Source organism: Lampris incognitus, chromosome 13, assembly GCF_029633865.1.
Source record: "Lampris incognitus isolate fLamInc1 chromosome 13, fLamInc1.hap2, whole genome shotgun sequence".
Taxonomy (NCBI): domain Eukaryota; kingdom Metazoa; phylum Chordata; class Actinopteri; order Lampriformes; family Lampridae; genus Lampris; species Lampris incognitus.
Window position 1 is genome coordinate 3,289,215 of NC_079223.1, and position 24,139 is coordinate 3,313,353.

Consider the following 24,139-nt stretch of genomic DNA (forward strand, 5'->3'; position numbering starts at 1 on the left):
AATCGCCGTGTTACCTCCAGCTTGGTCAGGCGTCCCTCATGTATGGGAGGAGACACATGGTAGTCTGCAGCCCTCCCCGGATCAGCAGAGGGGGTGCAGGAGAGACCGGAATGGCTCGGAAGAGTGGGGCAATTGGCCAAGTACAATTGGGGGAAAAAGGGGAAAAATTACAACAACAAAAAAATTACAAATAAATAAATAAATAAATAAATATATGTATATGTATACATATATAAAATCGTCCCTTGAATGAATGTGTGTGTGTGTGTGATGGCCTGGCGGCCTGTCCAGGGTGTCTCCCCGGTGCCTGTGTGATGGCCTGGCGGCCTGTCCAGGGTGTCTCCCCGGTGCCTGTGTGATGGCCTGGCGGCCTGTCCAGGGTGTCTCCCCGGTGCCTGCTGGGAGAGGCTGCAGCCTCCCGCCACCCTGACAGCAGGACACACGGTTGAGACAGGAGATGGATGGATAAAGTATAAAAGATGTGCGGACTGGCCAAACTGTCCCTACTTTGCAAAAAGGTTCTCACTCTGATGATTAAAAACTCAAATTAGTCCTGGCAAAGATAAACATACAAGAACACACACACACACACACAGACACACACACACAGACACACACACACACACACACACACACACACACACACACACACACACACACACACACACACACACACAGACACACACCCTCGCGGTCTGTGTGTAGCTGTTAGAAGGACGCTCAGCTCTTTAAGACCAGGAGGCCTTTGTTCTTAGCCTGTTGCCACGTGCCGTTACTCACATGTCACATTCGTTATAAGGACAACACAGGGGTGGAGCGGTGCAGGGCAGCGAGGGTGGTGTGGGTTCGACTGAGGGTGGCAGTGTTGCGGTTTCACATCTCATCCCAGCCGTACCCACAGTTCAGTTGCCTAACGCCAACATGTGGCCTCTCCACTCGCCTCACACGTCATCGGTCCCACACGCTGCAGCCCACGTGTATCGCCTACGTCACATGGCCCTCCGCCTCTGCAACGCCATCATGTGACGTAGGCGAATCACAGCAGCTTGGCCGTAATGTGCCTTCTCCCCTGGACATAAGAACAGCATAGCTTGTCCCTCTCAAGGTCACCGTGTGAGACAACTCGTTTGTTTCTGTTGTTTTGGTTTTATCATGTTGATGTGTTCTGGTTGTGTCAGGGAGGGCAGCCCAGGGGACATTTGTCCACACCCTTACTGGTTGTGTCAGGGAGGGCAGCCCAGGGGACATTTGTCCACACCCTTACTGGTTGTGTCAGGGAGGGCAGCCCAGGGGACATTTGTCCACACCCTTACTGGTTGTGTCAGGGAGGGCAGCCCAGGGGACATTTGTCCACACCCTTACTGGTTGTGTCAGGGAGGGCAGCCCAGGGGACGTTTGTCCACACCCTTACTGGTTGTGTCAGGGAGGGCAGCCCAGGGGACATTTGTCCACACCCTTACTGGTTGTGTCAGGGAGGGCAGCCCAGGGGACATTTGTCCACACCCTTACTGGTTGTGTCAGGGAGGGCAGCCCAGGGGACATTTGTCCACACCCTTACTGGTTGTGTCAGGGAGGGCAGCCCAGGGGACATTTGTCCACACCCTTACTGGTTGTGTCAGGGAGGGCAGCCCACGGGACGTTTGTCCACACCCTTACTGGTTGTGTCAGGGAGGGCAGCCCACGGGACATTTGTCCACACCCTTACTGGTTGTGTCAGGGAGGGCAGCCCAGGGGACATTTGTCCACACCCTTACTGGTTGTGTCAGGGAGGGCAGCCCAGGGGACGTTTGTCCACACCCTTACTGGTTGTGTCAGGGAGGGCAGCCCACGGGACGTTTGTCCACACCCTTACTGGTTGTGTCAGGGAGGGCAGCCCACGGGACGTTTGTCCACACCCTTACTGGTTGTGTCAGGGAGGGCAGCCCAGGGGACATTTGTCCACACCCTTACTGGTTGTGTCAGGGAGGGCAGCCCAGGGGACATTTGTCCACACCCTTACTGGTTGTGTCAGGGAGGGCAGCCCACGGGACGTTTGTCCACACCCTTACTGGTTGTGTCAGGGAGGGCAGCCCACGGGACATTTGTCCACACCCTTACTGGTTGTGTCAGGGAGGGCAGCCCAGGGGACATTTGTCCACACCCTTACTGGTTGTGTCAGGGAGGGCAGCCCACGGGACGTTTGTCCACACCCTTACTGGTTGTGTCAGGGAGGGCAGCCCAGGGGACGTTTGTCCACACCCTTACTGGTTGTGTCAGGGAGGGCAGCCCACGGGACGTTTGTCCACACCCTTACTGGTTGTGTCAGGGAGGGCAGCCCAGGGGACATTTGTCCACACCCTTACTGGTTGTGTCAGGGAGGGCAGCCCACGGGACGTTTGTCCACACCCTTACTGGTTGTGTCAGGGAGGGCAGCCCACGGGACGTTTGTCCACAGGGCACCGATGGAAACTATAAATCCACCCCGGCCACCCTGAGAAAAGGGAATAAGCTGAAAGAAGAAGGAGAAGCTATTATGTTGATGTCTTCTCGTCTAGTATGTTGTTGAGTTTACCATGAGGACCATCGGCTCTACCACCGGTTCTACCATCGGTTCTACCATCGGCTCTACCACCGGTTCTACCATCGGTTCTACCACCGGTTCTACCATCGGTTCTACCATCGGTTCTACCACCGGTTCTACCACCGGCTCTACCACCGGTTCTACCATCGGCTCTACCATCGGTTCTACCATCGGTTCTACCACCGGTTCTACCATCGGTTCTACCATCAGTTCTACCATCGGTTGTACTATCGGCTCTACCATCAGTTCTACCACCGGTTCTACCACCGGCTCTACCACCGGTTCTACCACCGGCTCTACCATCGGCTCTACCATTGGTTCTACCATCGGTTCTACCATCGGCTCTACCATCGGCTCTACCATCGGTTCTACCATCGGCTCTACCACCGGCTCTACCATCGGTTCTACCATCAGTTCTACCACCGGTTCTACCATCGGTTCTACCACCGATTCTACCATCAGCTCTACCATCGGTTCTACCATCGGCTCTACCATCGGTTCTACCACCGGTTCTACCATCGGTTCTACCACCGGCTCTACCACCGGTTCTACCACCGGTTCTACCATCGGATCTACCATCGGTTCTACCATCGGTTCTACCATCGGCTCTACCATCAGTTCTACCATCAGTTCTACCATCGGTTGTACTATCAGCTCTACCATCGGTTCTACTATCGGCTCTACCATCAGTTCTACCACCGGTTCTACCACCGGTTCTACCACCCGCTCTACCATCGGTTCTACCACAGAACCGTATTATTACCACGTGTTCAGCTCCAAAATGCAAGAAAGACTGACAGCCCCTTTAACTTTCCATCTATGCACCTGTCTCTCTATCTGTCTGTATGAATGTCTCTCCTCTCTCTCTTCTCATGCCACTCATCCAGCAAAGAACACACCAAAACCAATTATTTACACCCACACTCCTTTCATCCGTGGCACTCTTCCTCTTCTCTTCGCTGTATCCACCTCTTTTTCTGCTGAAAGAAAATCTGTACTTACATTCTAGAGTAGAAAACACATCCACTGTTCTGCTTGTCTATCTATCTAATGTTCTGTCTATCTAATGTTCTCTCTATCTAATGTTCTGTCTATCTAATGTTCTGTCTACCTAATGTTCTCTCTATCTAATGTTCTCTCTATCTAATGTTCTCTCTATCTAATGCTCCATCTATCTAATGTTCTGTCTATCTAATGTTCTCTCTATCTAATGTTCTGTCTATCTAATGTTCTGTCTATCTAATGTTCTCTCTATCTAATGTTCTCTCTATCTAATGTTCTCTCTATCTAATGTTCTGTCTATCTAACGTTCTCTCTATCTAATGTTCTCTCTATCTAATGTTCTGTCTATCTAACGTTCTCTCTATCTAATGTTCTCTCTATCTAATGTTCTGTCTATCTAATGCTCTATCTATCTAATGTTCTCTCTATCTAATGCTCTGTCTATCTAATGTTCTGTCTATCTAATGTTCTGTCTAGCTATCTAATGCTCTATCTATCTAATGTTCTCTCTATCTAATGTTCTCTCTATCTAATGTTCCATTTATCCAAGTTCTATCTATCTAATGTTCCATTTATCTAAGTTCTATCTATCTAATGTTCCATTTATCTAAGTTCTATCTATCTAATGTTCTCTCTATCTAATGTTCTCTCTATCTAATGTTCTCTCTATCTAATGTTCTCTCTATCTAATGCTCTATCTATCTAATGTTCTGTCTATCTAATGTTCTGTCTATCTAATGTTCTGTCTAGCTATCTAATGCTCTATCTATCTAATGTTCTCTCTATCTAATGTTATCTCTATCTAACGTTCCATTTATCCAAGTTCTATCTATCTAATGTTCCATTTATCTAAGTTCTATCTATCTAATGTTCCATTTATCTAAGTTCTATCTATCTAATGTTCTGTCTATCTAATGTTCTCTCTATCTAATGTTCTCTCTATCTAATGCTCTATCTATCTAATGTTCTCTCTATCTAATGTTCTCTCTATCTAATGTTCTGTCTATCTAATGTTCTGTCTATCTAATGTTCTCTCTATCTAATGTTCTGTCTATCTAATGTTCTATCTAATGTTCTCTCTATCTAATGCTCTCTCTATCTAATGTTCTGTCTATCTAATGTTCTCTCTATCTAATGTTCTCTCTATCTAATGCTCTATCTATCTAATGTTCTCTCTATCTAATGTTCTCTCTATCTAATGTTCTGTCTATCTAATGCTCTCTCTATCTAATGTTCTCTCTATCTAATGCTCTATCTATCTAATGTTCTCTCTATCTAATGTTCTCTCTATCTAATGTTCTGTCTATCTAATGCTCTCTCTATCTAATGTTCTGTCTGTCTAATCATCTCTCTATCTAATGTTCTGTCTATCTAATGTTCTATCTATCTAATGTTCTGTCTATCTAATGTTCTATCTAATGTTCTGTCTAGCTAATGTTCTGTCTAGCTATCTAATGCTCTATCTATCTAATGCTCTGTCTATCTAATGTTCTCTCTATCTAATGCTCTCTCTATCTAATGTTCTCTCTATCTAATGTTCTGTCTATCTGATGTTCTCTCTATCTAATGCTCTATCTATCTAATGTTCTGTCTATCTATTGTTCTGTCTATCTAATGTTCTGTCTAGCTATCTAATGCTCTCTCTATCTAATGTTCTCTCTATCTAATGTTCCATTTATCTAAGTTCTATCTAGCTAATGTTCCATTTATCTAAGTTCTATCTATCTAATGTTCTCTCTATCTAATGTTCCATTTATCTAATGCTCTATCTATCTAATGTTCTCTCTATCTAATGTTCTCTCTATCTAATGTTCCATTTATCTAAGTTCTATGTATCTAATGTTCCATTTATCTAAGTTCTATCGATCTAATGTTCCATTTATCTAAGTTCTATCGATCTAATGTTCCATTTATCTAAGTTCTATCTATCTAATGTTCTCTCTATCTAATGTTCCATTTATCTAATGCTCTATCTATCTAATGTTCTCTCTATCTAATGTTCTCTCTATCTAATGTTCCATTTATCTAAGTTCTATGTATCTAATGTTCCATTTATCTAAGTTCTATCTATCTAATGTTCTATCTATCTAATGTTCCATTTATCTAAGTTCTATCTATCTAATGTTCTATTGATCTAATGTTCCATTTATCTAAGTTCTATCTATCTAATGTGCTATTGATCTAATGTTCCATTTATCTAAGTTCTATCGATCTAATGTTCCATTTATCTAAGTTCTATCTATCTAATGTCCTATCTATCTAATGTTCTCTCTATCTAATGTTCCATTTATCTAATGCTCTATCTATCTAATGTTCTCTCTATCTAATGTTCTCTCTATCTAATGTTCCATTTATCTAAGTTCTATCTATCTAATGTTCCATTTATCTAAGTTCTATCGATCTAATGTTCCATTTATCTAAGTTCTATCGATCTAATGTTCCATTTATCTAAGTTCTATCTATCTAATGTTCTCTCTATCTAATGTTCCATTTATCTAATGCTCTATCTATCTAATGTTCTCTCTATCTAATGTTCTCTCTATCTAATGTTCCATTTATCTAAGTTCTATGTATCTAATGTTCCATTTATCTAAGTTCTATCTATCTAATGTTCTATCTATCTAATGTTCCATTTATCTAAGTTCTATCTATCTAATGTTCTATTGATCTAATGTTCCATTTATCTAAGTTCTATCTAATGTTCTATTGATCTAATGTTCCATTTATCTAAGTTCTATCGATCTAATGTTCCATTTATCTAAGTTCTATCTATCTAATGTTCTATCTATCTAATGTTCCATTTATCTAAGTTCTATCTATCTAATGTTCTATTGATCTAATGTTCCATTTATCTAAGTTCTATCTATCTACTGTTCTATCGATCTAATGTTCTATCTATCGACACATTAATTTGCATACAAGCAACAGCAAGCTAACATCCTTGCACAATAAACAAGACCACGCTTGCTCTGCATAGCTATTCTATGGCCTGCTAAGCTTTACTTTACTCTACCTCTTTTTTTTACCTAACCACATTTCCTCACCTAGCCGACCTGTTACCAGTAGTGGTGGGTGGGTGGATACTACAGCCTGTATGATCTCATGGCTTCATGGACTCAGGTGGCAGAACATGAAGTGTGGTACTCAGGTAATATAAGCTGTATCTACCTCTACTTAAAACATGCGTCAAGACGGTCAGGATGCGGTTCTGTCTTCCAAGGCAACAGCAAGCACTAAAAGCTTTGGACTCATGGGTGTGTTCATTTAAAACCTTTACCAAACAACCTGTGTTTATGTGTTGTTTTGTTGGCCTGTCGTGCTGCAGGAGATGCCCTTCTTATGCTGTGTCTTGTCTGGGAATCAACCACCACAAGGACCTCCTTTAGGTTTCTGGGATTATGTTTCTTGCATTTCATTGCCTATTCCAAAATACTTGAGGTCCAAATCATTACCATACACTTCATTTGGAGTATGGTGATGCGTTATTCCACCGATTATGCTACGTAATCACCACTGACTTTCAATGGCCAGTGATGTTTAAATATTGCTATCCATCAGCATAATGACCCTTCACCTCTAATGGATGGTGAGGTCAAAGTAGACCCACCTATTAGGGTAGATTATTTACCATTGATTTCTAATGAAGTCCCAATACGTCAGCCTATTGCTATAATTACTATTGATTTCTAATGGATGATGTGGTACGATGGTCCCTTATCGTCCCCTGGGCAGGAAAGTCTAAACCTACCTAGTGACCACTGACTTAGGCAGTGAAGATCCAAGCACTGGACCATCATCATGTATCATGCTATCAGTGTTCAGCAATGAAAATGACCATTCATTTATAATGGGTGGTGCCATCACTTCTACTGTACTGTACTGTACTATATGATACGATACTATATGAGAGAATATGATACTATATGATGTGATACTATACTATATGATACTAAACTATACTATATTATGCTATAGTATACTAAAGCCTGGTCATCATGGTTTCGTGTCAACCTATATGAACCCAACTGACTGGACCCCACAGCTGTGACACAGCAGGCCAAGTCGCTGTGGATTGTAGGTGTTCAGTAGTTTAGCTTATGCTTCCCATCAGCAAACTATCTCACGGCTACATTCTCACACTCATGCTGTGTAGCTACGAGCGCCCACCTTCAATAGGACCGTCACGTAGAGGTAATGGGTGGCGTTTGCTGGCTCTGGAGCACTGCTGTACACATGGTAGATACGCTTTACTGTTGTGTTGTGATGGTTGTAATTGTTTACTGGTGGTACAGTTAGTTTAGTCACACTCCACTTTGACAATGAATGGAATCTGGGTGCTGTGCCAATAATGCACCAAATCAAATCAATTTTATTTGTGTAGCTCAATATCACCAATTACAGATGTGCCTCAGTGGGCTTAACAGCAACACAACATCCTGTCCTTAGACCCTCTCATCGGATAAGGAACACCTCCCTAAAAAACCCTTTAACAGGGAGACAAAATAGGACGAAACCTCAGGGAGAGCACCGGAGGAGAGAGCTGAGTTGAAACTGAGTTGGTTTACTTCATCGTAGGCTAATTAACTACAACGTACCGCTGCAGTTGACACAAGACGTGTTTCACCCCTGAATGTTTGGTCACATCCGTGGTAGGGCTAAACGCTGCAGCACTGCGGGGCAGCCACTGTCTTCTGCCTCCTCTTACATCACAGTGACTAGCCCTCTGAGAATATTCCAGTGATGTGTGAAAGAATGCCAGCATTGTTATTCCCTCACACTACGCCATCATGGCAAAGCAGACAAAGGAGGCCTGGTTGCCACGGCTCGACTGAAGATATTCTTCAATCGCAATTATCTGCAATTAAGGAACACGCAACACAACATCGCGTCCCAATCGAACTCAACCACTAGGTCCTGCTCAAATCCACCCTACACAGCCGTTAGTTATACTGTGCTGTGCCCGGCACGCAATCCAGAAGCCGCAACAAGCTATGGGTGGACAGTTAAGGTTGGTGTGACGGACGACGGACCTGCAGAATGGCGCAAACGCGGCTCCAGAGCGCTCCTGCACCTGGACCAACCGGCGTCTCCACGGATGATTAACAATAGGACGGGGGGGTGTGTATATATATATATATATATATATATATATATATATATATTCCCAACCTACTACACTTGCACATCCTCGTTAGTGAAACACCTTCATTATGCATGCATATAAAACGTGCAGCCCGTGCTTCTCGCGCAGCGTACCCTAAATTCATTCTTCAGTAACACGCGACGCCGGCGATCAGGTCGGTGAGCGCCGAAAGAACCGCACAAGGCGGAGGAACCCCCGCCCGGCCACGGACGGGGGTTCCTCCTCCACCGCGCCGGTTGTTTTCCACGCCATCCCGGAGTCCTCCCGGATAAGCGAGAGGCGATCCAGCGTGATGGGGGACGGGCGCCTCGAGAGGCGATCCAGCGTGGTGGGGGACGGGCGCCGGGCGCCTCGAGAGGCGATCCAGCGTGGTGGGGTACGGGCGCCGGGCGCCTCGAGAGGCGATCCAGCGTGGTGGGGGACGGGCGCCGGGCGCCTCGAGAGGCGATCCAGCGTGGTGGGGTACGGGCGCCGGGCGCCTCGTGAGGCGATCCAGCGTGATGGGGGACGGGCGCCTCGAGAGGCGATCCAGCGTGATGGGGGACGGGCGCCTCGAGAGGCGATCCAGCGTGGTGGGGGACGGGCGCCTCGAGAGGCGATCCAGCGTGATGGGGGACGGGCGCCTCGAGAGGCGAACCAGCGTGGTGGGGGACGGGCGCCCCGCCGGATCCCCATCCACTCCTAGAGGCATCGTTTAAGTGTCAACGCGGCTCCGAGAGGCAAAAGCCGACGCCGGGTTTTGCCTCTCGGGACCTTGTCTAAAAACTTGTGTAACAGCGCAGGAAGGGACAGGCAGCCAGCACCTCCTGACCACCTTCCCACCACAAAGCAGCCGGAGAGGTGTCGAGGATCCTACCTTTTCCCCAGAGGCGAAAACCGTCGGTCCACAATGCCAAGTAGACTCTTCGGTAGTGGTAATGGTGATGGTGGTAGTGGTGGTGGTGGTGTGAGGCTGTAGGAGGCAGTGTGAGTTATCCAGTGGCAGAAACCGGTGGGGGGGGGGGGGGGGGGTAAGTAGCAGCGGAGACGGAGAGGAGCGCTTTCCCGGTCACAGAATCACGGCTCTCATTCGCTTCCAGGCTCTTATACGGCGACCAGGGAACGATCTCCCGAGCCGAGACGCAGGAAGGGGGGGACGGGGGGGACAGATTCCCATGCACTCGCAGTTTCTTTATCTCTTCCTTTTTCCACCACCACCCGTATGGTCGGATATCCAAATCGGCGCTTGATCAGCAAAATCTACCTTTCGTGGGACGAGGTGTGTTCGAGATGCGAGTTCTTCCTCATTCTTTCCTTTCCCCCCTCTCTCTCTCTCGCGCTCTCTCTCTCTCTCTCTCTCTCTCTCTCTCTCTCTCTCTCTCTCTCTCTCTCTCTCTCTCTCTCTCTCTCTCTTTCGCTCTCTCTCGCTCTCTCTCGCTCGCTCTCCTCGCGCTCTCTCTCTCTCTCGCGCTCTCTCTCGCTCTCTCTCGCTCGCCCTCTCGCTCTCCCTCTCTCTGTCTGTCTCTCTCTCTCTCGCTCGCGCGCTCTCTCTCTCTGTCTCTCGCTCGCTCGCTCTCAGTCTGTCTCGCTCTGTCCGTCTCTCTCTCTCTCTCTCTCTCTCTCTCTCTCTCTCTCTCTCTGTCGCTCGCTCGCTCTTTCACACACCGAGTCGGCGGAGGATAAGCTCTCGTTCGCGCTCTCTCTCGCTCTCTCTCTCTCTCTCACACACACACACTATATATATATATATATATAGCCTGTCCCTTTCTCCCGCGCTCTCTCTTCCAGCAGGCTGGGGGAGTGGGCAGCGTGTCCGCCCCGCGTTAGGAAAGAGGGCGAGGGGCGATAAAAGCGGCCGGACCGGGACCGGGACGCCCGGTCCCGGTCCGGCCGCTCTGTCGCTCCCCCACACAGCCGCGTGTGTGTGTGACTCTCCCTTGCGCTCTCCATTTCTTCGGCACTCCGGCTAAGGAGGTGGAGAAGGAGGGGGAACAGGAGGGGGAACAGGAGGGGACGCACCTCCATCACGGCTTGTTGCCGGCCCGCTTGTCACAGCGAAAGCAAAGAGACCCACCCATCGAGGGAGGAAGGAGGGTCTGTGGAACAGCCCCATTAGGCCGGTCAATACGCAAGCTGCACAGCCGGGCCTATCGTTTGCCCCTCTCTTCTTCTTCTTCCTCTTCTTCTTCTTCTTCTTCTTCTTTCCCCCCAGACCCTCTGGTTGACTTGGTTCTAGCCTGGCGTGTTGTGGGCGACTTTTGAGACGTTAACAATAACAGCCCCGTTATACCAGGCCAGAGCCCGCCCGTCAACACCACTGCCAGGGAGGCCCGAGTCTCCACACTGCCTGGCCTGCTAATTACCGCGCACCACGTCTACGGTTCCCACAACACACCACAACACACCACACACCACACAACACACCACACCACACAACAACTCAACACACCACACAACACACACAACTCAACACACCACACAACACACAACTCAACACAACACACACAACTCAACACACCACACAACACACAACTCAACACAACACACACAACACAACACACCACACAATACACCACACACAACTCAACACACACAACACACAACTCAACACAACACACAACACACCACACCACACCACCACACCCCACCCCACCCCACACATGCCTCCGGTAAAAGGAGAAGTGCTAATCACACAAGAAGCAGTACAATGTAAATAGGCTGCACCAGCCTCCCCGTCCCATCATGCAACACGCACACCTCTGGTCCACTGCAGCGCTCCGCCTCATGTCTTAATCCTCCACCTGCCACAGCACCACCATCATGAGCTGCTGGATTACACACCAGGCTCACACCGCTGTCGCGCTGCCGACCTAGCGAGGGAGAGAGGGAGAGAGTGAAGAGAGAGGGGGGGGAGAGAGAAGAGAGAGGAGAGGAGAGGAGAGAGAAAGGCGGAGAGAGGAAGAGAGAGAGGTAGAGAGAGAGAGGTAGAGAGAGGGGGGGTTGAGATATTTGCCCCCTGTGGATGTGGAATTGACACGGGAAGGTATAAAGCCTCTGCCTGTTCATTCATAATTTAGGGGGATGACTCCTCCGCCATTCACCACAGTCCCGCTCTCACCTGTCAATCAAATGGCGCTGTGGCACCCGGTGTAATGACAACAGGAATAAACGCTTCTTATTCACCTGGCGAAACGTTGCTTCATATCGAAACTACTACAAGAGCACCAACAGCACAAACCCAGTCCAAACACACGACACCAGGTGGGAATGATTTGGGCGATAATGGGGTGCAGGGTGACGTCACAGCCTATAACATATAATAATGCTTCGTATCTCAAAAACCCTTCAGCACAAACAAGCTTCTGCTGCTGCACAAATCAGCACAGACGCTGCACGCCTGCATGATCACATGACCTGCACACAGGTACAACCCGATTACAAGGGCGCAACTTCCGTACGTACACACACAGACAGACAGACAGACAGGCAAACAGACGGACAGACAGGCAGGCAAACGGACAGGCAGGCAGGCAGACGGACAGACATACAGACATATAGACGTCTTTCGGAAAGTAAAATTAAGCTTGATTGTCACTCTGGAAATCACCCACCACTTGTTTGTTTCCTTATCACGTGTGCAAGGTCTTGTAAAATATGTCCCTCATGGTTCTATTTAAAGGTACATGAACATTGCTGAAGCCGTTCCCTCAAGGGATAATAATAATGACAACAACAACAATAATGATGATAATAATAATAATAATACACTATGTTTTAATAGAAAGGGGTTGGAAATGTTTATTTTGAACTCCCAGTCTTAATCCAATCACCCACAATTTAATAAAAATCAGTAAGTGATTTAGGATGGAGGTCAATGCCTATTTGTGCATGTTTCTGAAGTAAAAAAAAAAAGAAAATTAAACATATGTCCGTCACCTTTTAACAAAACAACGCAGAACATGAACTTGTACACAGCCCATTATGCTGCCCCTCCCCCCCGACACCATGCGTAAGGGCGGAGTTTACAAAGCGCTCTGGGAAGAACACATATCATTCACTCTTCTCCACCCTACCACGCATAGCCTACATAGCCTTCTCGACCTTAATGGGAGCAGGGAGTCTGCATCCTGGCTGCACACAGACGGAGGATGCAGGGCTGTACTGATGACAGGAACAAGGGCAGGTTGCCCTCCACCTGCAGCCTCGACCGGTTCCTGCTTTTAATCAGGCTCAAGGCAGAAAACCCGCACTAACACTAGTGAAGGGGATAAGTACTTTTATAGCCCTTATGGAGAGGGACAGGAACTCGGTCTCCACAGATAGCCAAGTGTGCAAGCGACATTTCACGCATCTTCTGTCACAGCTCCACTTTAGAGCTCAGGTCAAGTACAGCCTCCTCATCTTTGATGCTCAGTCCATCACGAAGGTGTGCTGAGAAGCTGAGGGGCTTTCCAACCCACTTACTCGTCATGGTTTCCTCTCCAAAATAATCACCAAACTGTTCGCGCAACCCCTTCAAATGCACAGTGGCCACCTGTTGTACACAGGCAATGGCCAGTCCTGCCCTCTCCAAGACATCCTCCAAGGTTGGAAACATCTCCACCGAGCCTCGTTCCATGCGAGCACACCACAGGTCCAACTTTATTGTGTGCCAAAAAGACATGGCATTCCTTTCCCTGCAGAGAAGTGCAGAGCACATTAATCCTTTCAAAAATATCAGACAAATAGGCCAACCTTGCCATCCAGTTCATGTCCATCATCGGTTTCATCAACTGAGAGTTGATTGTGGTGAGAAATAGGAGAACTTCTTCACCCAAGTCACACAGGTGGGGGAGAACCTTGCACTGGGACAACCAATATCCCTCAGAGTGTAGAAGTAGCTGGCAAAAGTGCGTGCCCATCTCATTGCAGAGGATGGAGAACAGACGAGCATTCAGAGCGCACAATTTTTACAGCCTCACCCAGGACAGCACACAACTCCTCAGGCATCTTCTTGGCCGCCAAGGCCTGTCGATGATGATGCAGTGACTCCAAAAAGTGGTGGGAGCAACTTCTTGCACACACTTCAACAGACCCTGCAAAACACTGAACCTCTCCATTGTTCTGGAGAGGGAGAAAAAACAGAGCCACCATTTGCTGTGTTCGCACACTTTTTATACCCTGACACCTGCTGTCTGTGGCCAATCAGGGGGGGCCTCTGTAATGAATACCAACTGGACACAGGTGGCATCAATATTCCCTCAATTGGTGCTCCTTTGTACTAAAGCCATTTCAGAGGGGCAGTACGCGTCTTAAAGGTCAGGCAGGTCAGATAATTAGTCCCCCTATAGCAGAAACCTGGATGAGAGAAGACCAAGAGCAAGCATATCACAAACACTACCAGATACATGAGTGCTGAGCAGATGAGCGAGGGGAATGTGCACCTTTCTCTCAGCATACATAACATATATTGGAAATGAAGGGCGGAGGCTTCATGACATTTATCACCTCCCCTCAATTTGGCTCACGCATCTGATGTAACCTGGATAAATGATCTGTAATGAGGTTTTTCTTACCCGGACAGTGCTCAATGGTGAACTGGTACGGCTGGATTTTTTGTGAGGTCAGTTGATGGGGCTGCCAATTTAGCACAATGAGGAATTAACCTTCTATCCCACCCAATTAGTCCCAGGAATGACCTCAGTTGCTTTTCGGTTTCAGGTTTTGGGATTATCTCCACGGCCTTCACCTTCTCCACCTGTGGTTTGATCTGCCCCCTCCCGATCAGATAACCCAGGAATCTCACCACCTCTTGAGCCCAAGAACACTTCCTCTCATTGATGGTCAGGCCAGCATTTTGAATCTTCCCCAGGACAGTTTTGAGGTGATCCAAAAACCAGCGTTAAAGTAAAAGCGCAAGAATTTTTTTTTAAAATGAGTGAATACAATAAGTGCTAAGAGCAAGTAACAGGGTAGTAGTCCTTGAAGGTGAGTTTTCAACTTGTGCCGAAAGATGGGCAGCGACTCCACTGTCCTGACGTCAGTGAGTTCATTCCACCACTGTGGGGCCAGGACAGAAAAGAGCCGTGACCGGGTCGATCGGCAGCAGGGGCCTCTGAGCGACGGGGCCATCAGGCGCCCCTAGGCAGCAGAGTGAAGTGGTCGGGTGGGGGTGTAGGGCTTGACCATGGCCTGGAGATAGGAAGGAGCTGTTCCTTTCACTGCCCTTTAGGTTAGCACCAGAGTCTTAAACTGGATGCGAGCAGCTACTGGGAGCCAGTGTAGGGACATGAGAAGGGGAGTTGTGTGGGAGAACTTAGGGCGGTTGAACACCAGACGAGCTGCAGCTTTCTGAACAAGCTCCAGAGGTCTGATGGCCGACGCCGGGGCGCCATCAAGGAGGGAGTTGCCGTAGTCTAGCCACGAGATGACCAGAGCCTGGATGAGCACCTGTGCCATCTCGTCGGCGAGGAATGGGCGAATCCTCCTGATGTTATAGAGGAGAAATCTGTAGAAGCGAGCAACCGATGCAACATTTGCAGCAAAAGACAGTTGGTCGTCCAGGATCACACCCACATTCCTCACAGTCCGATTTGGCGTCACCACGGTGTTGTCAATGGTGATGACCAGGTCTCGGTGCAGGCAACCTTTCCCCGGGAGGAACATCAGCTCTGTCTTGTCCAGATTGAGCTTCAGGTGGTGTGTCGCCATCTACTCCGAGACGTCAGTCAAGCACACAGCAATGCGTGTCTCTACTTGTGTGTCAGAGGGAGCAAAGGACAAGATCAGCTGGGTGACATTGGCATAACAATGGTAAGTCATGCGAGCGAATAACAGAACCCAGGGATGTCGTGTACAAGGGGAAAAGGAGAGGACCCGAACCGAACCTTGTGGAACGCCTGTAGTCAGTCTGCGAGGCTCCGACACAGATCCCCTCCATGTCACCTGGTAGGAGCGACCCGTAAGGTAGGATACAAACATTGAGAGTGCAGAGACTGTGACACCCAGCCCCTCGAGGGTAGAGGAGGCGGATCTGGTGGTTCACTGTGTCGAACGCAGCTGACAGGTCCAGGAGTATCAGGACAGAGGAAAGAGAGTTTGCTCTTGCAGAGTGCAGCGATTCTGTCACTGCAAGAAGGGCCATCTCTGTCGAGTGACCCACCTTGAACCCAAACTGGTTGGGGTCCAGGAGGTTGTTCTGGTGGAGGTACAAAGAAAGTTGGTTAAAGACAGGACGTTCGAGGGTTTTGGATAGAAAGGGAAACCGGTGTGTAGTTTTTGGCGTCAGGGGTTAAGTGAAGTGATGGTTTCTTGAGAAGGGGAGTGACTAGCAGTCTTGAAGGCAGATGGAAAGCATCCTGCTGGGAGGGAGGTGTTGATGAGGTGGGTTAGAAAGGGGAGGAGTTCAAGTGCTATAGACTGAAGAAGAGGGGAGGGGACCGGGTCAAGGGAGCATGTGGTGGGGCGACTGGATGTGATGAGGTTGAGGGCCTCGTCGTGGGGAGAGAGGAGGGAGGGTGCAGAAGGTGGGCTAGTGCAAGGAGCGCTATCCGGGTGTTGAGAAAATGAGGATCTGATGTCGTTTACCTTGTCAAAGAAGTTAGCGAAATCATCAGGGAGAAGGGAGGAAGTAGGTGGAGGAGGTTGAAGTATAGATAAGGTTTCAAAGAGTTTCTTAGGATTAGAGGCAGAGGATAGGATTTTAGAGCGATAGAAGGCAGCTTTAGCAGCAGACAGGGAGGAGGAGAAAGTGGAAAGAAGAGACTGGAAGTTGAGAAGGTCCTCTGGGAGTTTTCCTTTTCTCCATTTGCGCTGTGCCACTCTTAGGCTCCGCCTGTCAGTACGTACTGAGTCGGACAGCCAAGGGGCAGTTGGAGTTGGGCATGCAGGCCTGGAGGTGAGGGGACAGATTATTCATAGAAGAGGAGAGGGTAGAGAGAAGAAGCTCAGTAGCAGTGTCAGGGGGTAGGAGAGAGAACGATTCAGGTGTATGGATAGCGGTAACAGACGAAGAAATATCAGTGGCGGAGAGAGCGTGGAGGTGTCTACGGGTGGAAACCATGTGGGTAGGGGCTGAGGGGGGAGAGAGAGTAGGACATGAAATAGTGGTCAGAGAGCTGGAGGGGAGTAACAGAGAGATTGGAAATAGGGCAGTGTCTAATAAAGATAAGGTCCAGCTGGTTGCCGGCCTTGTGGGTAGGAGGAGAGGTGAAGGTCAAAGGAGGACAGGATCTAGCTTGTCAGTGTGGATGTTGAAGTCACCGAGAAGGATAAGTGCAGAGTCATCATCAGGGAAGCGTGAGACAAGTGTGTCAAGCTCCTCCTCAAACTCACCAAGGGGGCCTGGTGGGTGGTACACAACCACAATGGTGAGTTTGACTGGATAAGAGACAGTAACAGCATGAAATTCAAAAGAGGGTGGAGAAAATTGTGGAATGGAAACAAGAGCATTTCCATTTCGGGGAGATTAGCAGGCCAGTACCAGCACCTCGCCTCCCAGCTCTGGGAGTGTGAGAAAAAGTGTTTTCTGGCATGATCCAGGTCTCAGTTAGAGCAAGAAAGTTGAGGGAGAGCAAGGATGTGTAGCCTGAGATAAACTCAGCTTTTGGCACCGCAGACTGGCAATTCCAGAGCCTCCTGTCACCACTTGCTCAACGTGAGTAGAGAGAGTGGGCTAGATGAGATTGGTAGGGTCACAGCGGCTAGGAGTGACCCAATGTCTATGCCAGCCCCGGTAGGAGGAAAGGACAGGAATGCGAAGGAAACACATAGTCTATACTAGGTACACAAAATACATCTGACTGACCGGGTCTGAAAGAGCAGTCCGTGCTTGCCTTTGTTCACTCTAGCCTTCATTCAGTCTAGACCTGTTTGCCCTCAGCTGGTTTGCCTGATGCTTGGAAGTAGCAGCAGTGATTTAAAGAACACTGATTGCTAATTGTCTGCCAGGAGTGCAGGCCACACCCTGGCCACTTAACACCCAAATGGCCAAAGAGGTAAACTGAAACTAGGCCTGTTGCCCAGAAACTGGTAACTTATGTAAAACTCACACAAAACTATTAGAACTGCAAGTTACCAAGGGATATATTTATAAGCTAACAGGATAACCAAGTCAAAACAGCTAGGCAACAATAATTATTTAAGGACACACTAGGTGTGTCCTTAAATATGAAATATAAATATGAAACTGACCCAGGCCAGACTTATAAATCCCTGTGATGTTCTGGTCACACCCTGGCCACTTAACACCCAACTGGCCAAAGAAGTAAACTGAAACTAGGCCTATTGCCCAGAAACTGGTCACTTATGTAAAACTCTATCAAACCTCTCACAAAACTATTAAAACTGCAAAAAGAAAGTAACCAAGGAATATTTTTATAAGCTAAAGGGATAACTAAGTAAAAACAGCCTGGCAACAAGAAATATTTAAGGACACGCTAGGTGAAAAACAGCTAGAGCTAGAATAAGATCCCACTAGGAAACAGCAGCAGATCTATAGAGAAAAGGACTAATATTGAAGTAGTTGGAATAAGACTAATAGCAACTTGTTAAGCAAGAATGATACTTACTCTATTCTACATGAACCAGCAATTCAGAATCACTCCAGAAGTTAAAATGCACACTCATCCAGATAGGCAGCTACAAATCTGGAACACTCCTGGAGAACAATGTCCATTAACTTTTGGAAAGTTGCAGGTGCTCCATGCAACCCAAAAGGTAAAACAGTGTACTGGAACAGACCTAACCCTGGAATCTGGAGTGCAGTGTATTCCTTACAAGCAGGGTCCAGAGGCACTTGCCAGTAGCTTTTACTTAGGTCTAATGTGGTGATGTACTTTGCCTTGTCTAACCTCTCCAGCAACTCATCAATATGAGGCATTGGATATGAATCAAAACATGAGACACTGTTGAGTTTCTTATGTCTGAACAGAACCGTAGCTGAGGAGAGTCTTTCTTGAGTACCAAGACAATAGGGTTAGACCACTAACTGGTAGACGGTTCAATGACTCCCATATCTAGCATCGTTTGCACCTCTTGCTTCAGTGGTTCCACCAGCCTCTCTGGAATCCTGTAGGGTCTCAAATGTACCGGTTCATTCTCTTTGAGCACAATCTTGTGGCTCATAAGATCAGTTTGACCAGGTGTCTCTTGAAATAATGCAGAAAAGGAATGTTTTACGTCCTCGGTCAACTGCATGCATTGTTCTGGATTCAGGTGCTCAGGGAAAACTGGGTGGTTCTCTCCTCCCTTCTCAGGTGTCAACTCAGCTTCATCCCTTTCTTCCATTTCTCCATCAAAATCTATGATTTTTCTGATCAACATGACCCGTTTGCTTGTATGTTCTGGCTCCCTCTCCAAATACAACTTAAGCAGATTCACATGGAGGGTCTGCTTGGACTTCCTTTTATCAGGGCAGAAAATCTCATAGGTTACAGGCCCTACTTTCCTGGATACAGTGTATGGGCCTTGCCACTTAGCAAGTAGCTTATTTGGTCCTGTAGGAAGTAACACCAATACTTTCTGTCCAGGTTGCAACTCTCTCTCTCTGGCATGTTTATTATACCATACCTTCTGCTTGCACTGGCTCTGCTCCATGTGATTCTTGGCCATCTCGCTCAGGTTCTCCAACTTGTCTCTCATCTAAAGGATGCAGGAAACAATGCAGTGTGTCATCACCTCACCAGCCACACACTTCTTCTTGAGCATGTCCAGGGGTCCTCTGTCCTGCCTCCCATATAATAACACAAAAGGAGAGAAACCAGTTGAGGCCTGTGGTATTTCTCTAAGTAAACAATAAAAAGGGCAACCCCTTATCCCAGTCTTTGCCTGTCTCATGAGTGAACTTCCTCAGCATTTGTTTCAAAGTACCATTAAACCATTCTACGAGACCACCAGTCTCCAGATGGTAAGGTGTAGTTCTTATGTCTTTCATTCCCAGCTGAGCATACATGGTTTTCATCAGGTGAGACATGAAGTTGGTCTGTCAGAATTTCTTTTGGAATACCAACTCGGGAAAACAGATCCACCAAGCACTGAAACACATGCTTCACCTGAACAGAACAAAGATGATAAACATCAGGGTACCTGGTTGCATAATTGCATATTGCCAGAGCATATTTGCATCCTGAACTACTCCTGGGTAATGGCCCAAAGATGTCCATGGTTACCCTCTCATAGGAAACACTCATAATTGGTAGTGGCTGCATATAACCCGTCAGACTTTTGGGCTGGAGCAACAACTTGACAAGCATGACAGGTTTTACAATATTCTTAAACATCCTTATACAAGCCAGGCGAATAGAAACGCTGACTGATTCAGTCATAGGTCTTGGCTTGTCCTAGGTGCCCTGCCCATGGAATAGTGTGTCCTAAATGGAGGACCCCCTGATGTTACTCTGTAGGAATGACTAACCTAGGTATCTCAGTGTCAGTGAGATATAACAAATCATCCTTCAGAATAAACGGTTCTCTAGTGACTCCTTTCACCCCATGAAAACCTTCCACTGGTACTCCAGCCACCTCAAATACTTTAGCAAACAGAGATTTCAAAGTTGGATCATTTATTTGAAGTTATCTGAAATCGTCTGGCATCTGCCACTGTGGGTCTACAACTGGGCTCTCAAGCTTGCTGAGGATAGGGCTTCTAACATACCCTCTTTTTTCCTCTCCTGTGGACTCTTCCTAATCTTGTCTTCTCTCTGCAATAACTCATCATCAAGATTGGGTAAAGGTTCCAGACGTCTAGTCATAGATCTAGAGACTATCATACAGGTACAGGCCTCTGATGTTTGTTCAACCACATGGTCTAGAATAGGCGAGTAATCTCCTAGATAAAAAAAGGACTGGTTGTTAAAATCCCTAGTGTTTGCACTGCAACAGTTTCGGTGGGAATTAAACTGGAGATGTCTGCCAAGGTGACATTGCCACTACCAGGACACATCATCAGTTGCATACCTCAGCATCGCAGGGTGTTTCGGCCTTTTATCACAAGACACCCTCCGCTGAGGCAAGCCCAACACAGCTTGACTGGTCCTGGGTGTGTGACCTGTGGTTAGCTATTCACCCTGGCAGCCCAGACGGCGTCTCTCCTTTTGATCCAGATCCAGTGGCTAGTCCTCTCGGCAGTGTTGGCTAGCTCTTTGATCACTCTCCTGTGGGCCTGCCCCCTGACTCCTAGTTCCCTCAGGAGTTTTGCTGTGGAGCTGGCAACAAAGCCCCTACAACCCACCTCCACAGGACGCACCTTCACCTTCCAGCCTCTGTCCTCTGCTTCGGCTGCTAGGTTGGTGTACCGCAGCTTCTTATGCTCGTACGCTTCATCGACTGCACCCTCCCAGGGGACTGTCAACTCAATGATGTAAGCGAGCTGGTTAGAATTGGACCAGAGGAGGAGGTCTGGTCGCAAGGTGGTTGTTGCGATCTCTGTCGGGAAGATGAGCTTCTGGCCTAAGTCCACTCGCATTTCCCAATCACTGGCTGAGTTTAGTGAGCCTAAGTTGGGAAGTGAACGGTTGGACTTGAGTTTATCCCCCTCCCGAACGAAAGCTGGAAAACGCCAGGGTCCTTCCTGGTTGTTGAAGGGTTGGGTATTGATGGAAACCCTCTTGCGATCGAGTTCAGCTGCCAAGCACCTGATTGTGTCGCCAGTGTATCTGCATTGGGTAAGGCTAGTCTTGCAGCCAACCAAGATGTGCTTGAGGGTTGCTGGGGCTGTACACAGGGAGCAAGATGGATTATCTCCAAACCAGAGATTTAGATTTGTGGGAGAGGGCAGGACATCATATGTGGCCTTGATGATGAAACTCAGCCTGTTTAATTCCATGCTCAAGAGCTCACTCCTTGTAAGTTTCCTCTTTTCAACACCCTCCCACCTCATCCAGCGGCCCTGTTTGGCTTGTGCTACGGCTTTAGAACATCTGGCTGCTTCTTCCTGTCGGCGAACCTCCTCAATCACCATAGTTTGCCGTTCGGTAGTGGTCGCCTTTTGCCAGGTAGGTGTTTTTATTCCCAGGCCAAGGCCGCCTCTGCCTTGTTGAACATGGCCTACTACGTCTCGGTGGCGGAGGGCAGATTTCGCCCTCAGTACAGCTGCAACTGGGGTCCATTTCTTCCTTGTTGCTAGGGTTGGAGCAACTCCTCTCACTACCGGGTCTCGGGATTCTGTGAGGGACATGTCCAGCCTCACTTTGGCACATTTGAATTCCTCAACCAGGCTGGAAATTGGCAGTGCGAGGGCTCCATTGCCGTAGAGTCCAACACTGCTGAGGCACTTTGGCAGTCCAAGCCACTTCCTCACCTGCGAGTTCACTAGCCTCTCCAAAGAAGAATAAGAGAATAACATCATAAGCAAGACTCTCCAACACCCCCACGTTTAGCATAACAGCTTGGCCCTCAATCTCAAGAGTAACAATAGCAGAGGGGTAGTCCTGGCTGTCACCATGCACACAAGTAATATGTACAGCCTTTTCATAACTGGGTAGAGTATTGCTGGCCAAATTTGCTTTTACAACTATTCGGGTACTACCAGTATCCGCTAAGGCTTTTACCACTTTACCATTAATAGTTACATCAGTTACATGTCTACGTCTGATTAGAGGCTCACCATGTACAATTTCCTGCTCTGGTCTAGGTATTGAACACAATTCAACAGCTTTGGTTTTTCGTAAAGGGCACACTGAAGCCTTGTGCCCAGGTTGTGGACAATAGCAACAAATAAATGCACCTTTTGGCTGTGGTTGTGTAGACCCTTTTCCAACCCCATGTCAGTATTACCAACGTCTATTGGATTTGGTGGACTATACCCCTCATACCTAGGCTTCATTGTATACACCTTTTTCTTTACGGGTTCCCAATGTGCTACTATATACCGCTCTGCTAGTCCAGCTGCTTCTTCTCCAGTCTTTGGACTGTGTTCCCTCACCCAGGTGCGGACATCTGGCTGATACTGCTCCAAAATGATGAGCTCTCCAATCTGGTCCTCAGTGCGGCTATCTGAACGCTTGTACAGTCCCTTCAGTCGGACTGTCTCCCCTACTGGAATAATGGTGCTGCGGAATCTCTGCCGATAAGTTTCTTCTGTGACATTGTATTTGGTTAGTACTTCTGCTTTAATGGCTTCATAGGACTCTGACTGATCTTCATCCATGCCAGCATACGCTTCAAGGGACCTTCCGGTCAATAAGGTGACTACCCGGGCTGCCCATTCTTCCTGCCTCCACCCCCAGGTTCTGACTACCCTCTCAAACCGCACAAAGAACCTCTCAGCATCCTCACCTTCTCTGAAATCAGGGATTCTCGGTTCAGCAACGCGGGAGGCTGGAATTGGGTTGGGAGGATCATCAAGCAGCCGATTCTGTAAGAGGGGCTGCTGGGGAAAAGCAGACTGTTGATAAGATTGGTGTTGAGTCTCTTGTCTTAGCTGAATGGTTGCAGGCATGCGTGTGGAAGTGTCAGGTGCTCGAACTCGGGAGTGGCCAGGTGTTGGACGATGATAGTGTAGAATGGGCTGATCTTCTGATGTCCAGTCTTGTGACGGTTTTGACACTATCTGGTCTTTCAGCAGTCTGATTTGTTCAAACAACATTTCTTCATTACGTTTAAGGCCCAAACATACTCAGGCGGAACGCACGCGGAGCGGACTCCGCGAGGAACGTCCGCAGTCATTTGGGCTTCCGTAGTCGAGCGCACTTCCGCGCTGTGGTTTCCTGTAAAACCGTCCGTAGAACACTACATTACTCACAATTCTTGCGCGTTGTTTACACTCTTCTGTCATGGCGTCCGACACTGACGACGAGGAAGACATGCTCTGCCTGCTGGCTCTACAAGACAATACGCTGAAGAGACGGTGGTGTGTATCCTCTCTGTGACGCGTCGTACAGGTGTGGCTACTTCCGCACCTCGTCTGCCGGTCTCTCCTCAAAGCTCGCCTCCATCATCAGACGCTCCGGCTTTCTTTGTTCCACCACGCGATGGCGGCAAATCCAACATGCAGATCGGTGTCACATTTATTGGAGGTCGATGTGAAAAATACATGCCGAGCAGTCTTTAGTGTGACACCGGGACGCGGCGCGGCGCGGCGCGGACTCGTCGCGGCGGTAAAACCTGAGCTTTGCGCGCACAGGGCTTGCGGACGTCCGCCCCGCGTATGTTTGGGCCTCTAGAGTGTCGCATGAAGGCCCTCGTCTCTCAGCAGCTTGTGCTCTTGGGGTACTCACTGTTACCATTGTTGGCCGAACCACTGGTTCTTCATGGATTGGTTCATTGAAGCCTGGACAGCACCTGCCTGGTGGGTCTTGACAGGAACCCATGGCCCCTTTAAGTGGAGGCTCAAACTCTGTGCTCCCCTCAGCCCTGTCACTTTCGTGGCTCTCCTGTGGAATCGGGTTTTCCTGGTGACCTGGCCTCGTCCACGCCCCACGCTCTTCATCGGGTCTCTTTCCTTCTCTGGTGTTCACTTCAGTAAGGCATACCATCCC

The 24,139-nt window shown here is 48.2% G+C and overlaps 1 protein-coding gene across 1 annotated transcript in view; it reads right to left on the reverse strand.

The window, feature by feature from the left end:
- slc8a1b (solute carrier family 8 member 1b) overlaps positions 1-9,650 on the reverse strand; it is a 368,951-nt gene extending 359,301 nt beyond the window's left edge. The window contains exon 1 of the mRNA XM_056291265.1: positions 9,562-9,650. The gene's annotated coding sequence lies outside the window, so the exon portion shown is untranslated. The remainder of the gene's footprint in view (positions 1-9,561) is intronic.
- Positions 9,651-24,139: the final 14,489 nt, after the last annotated feature.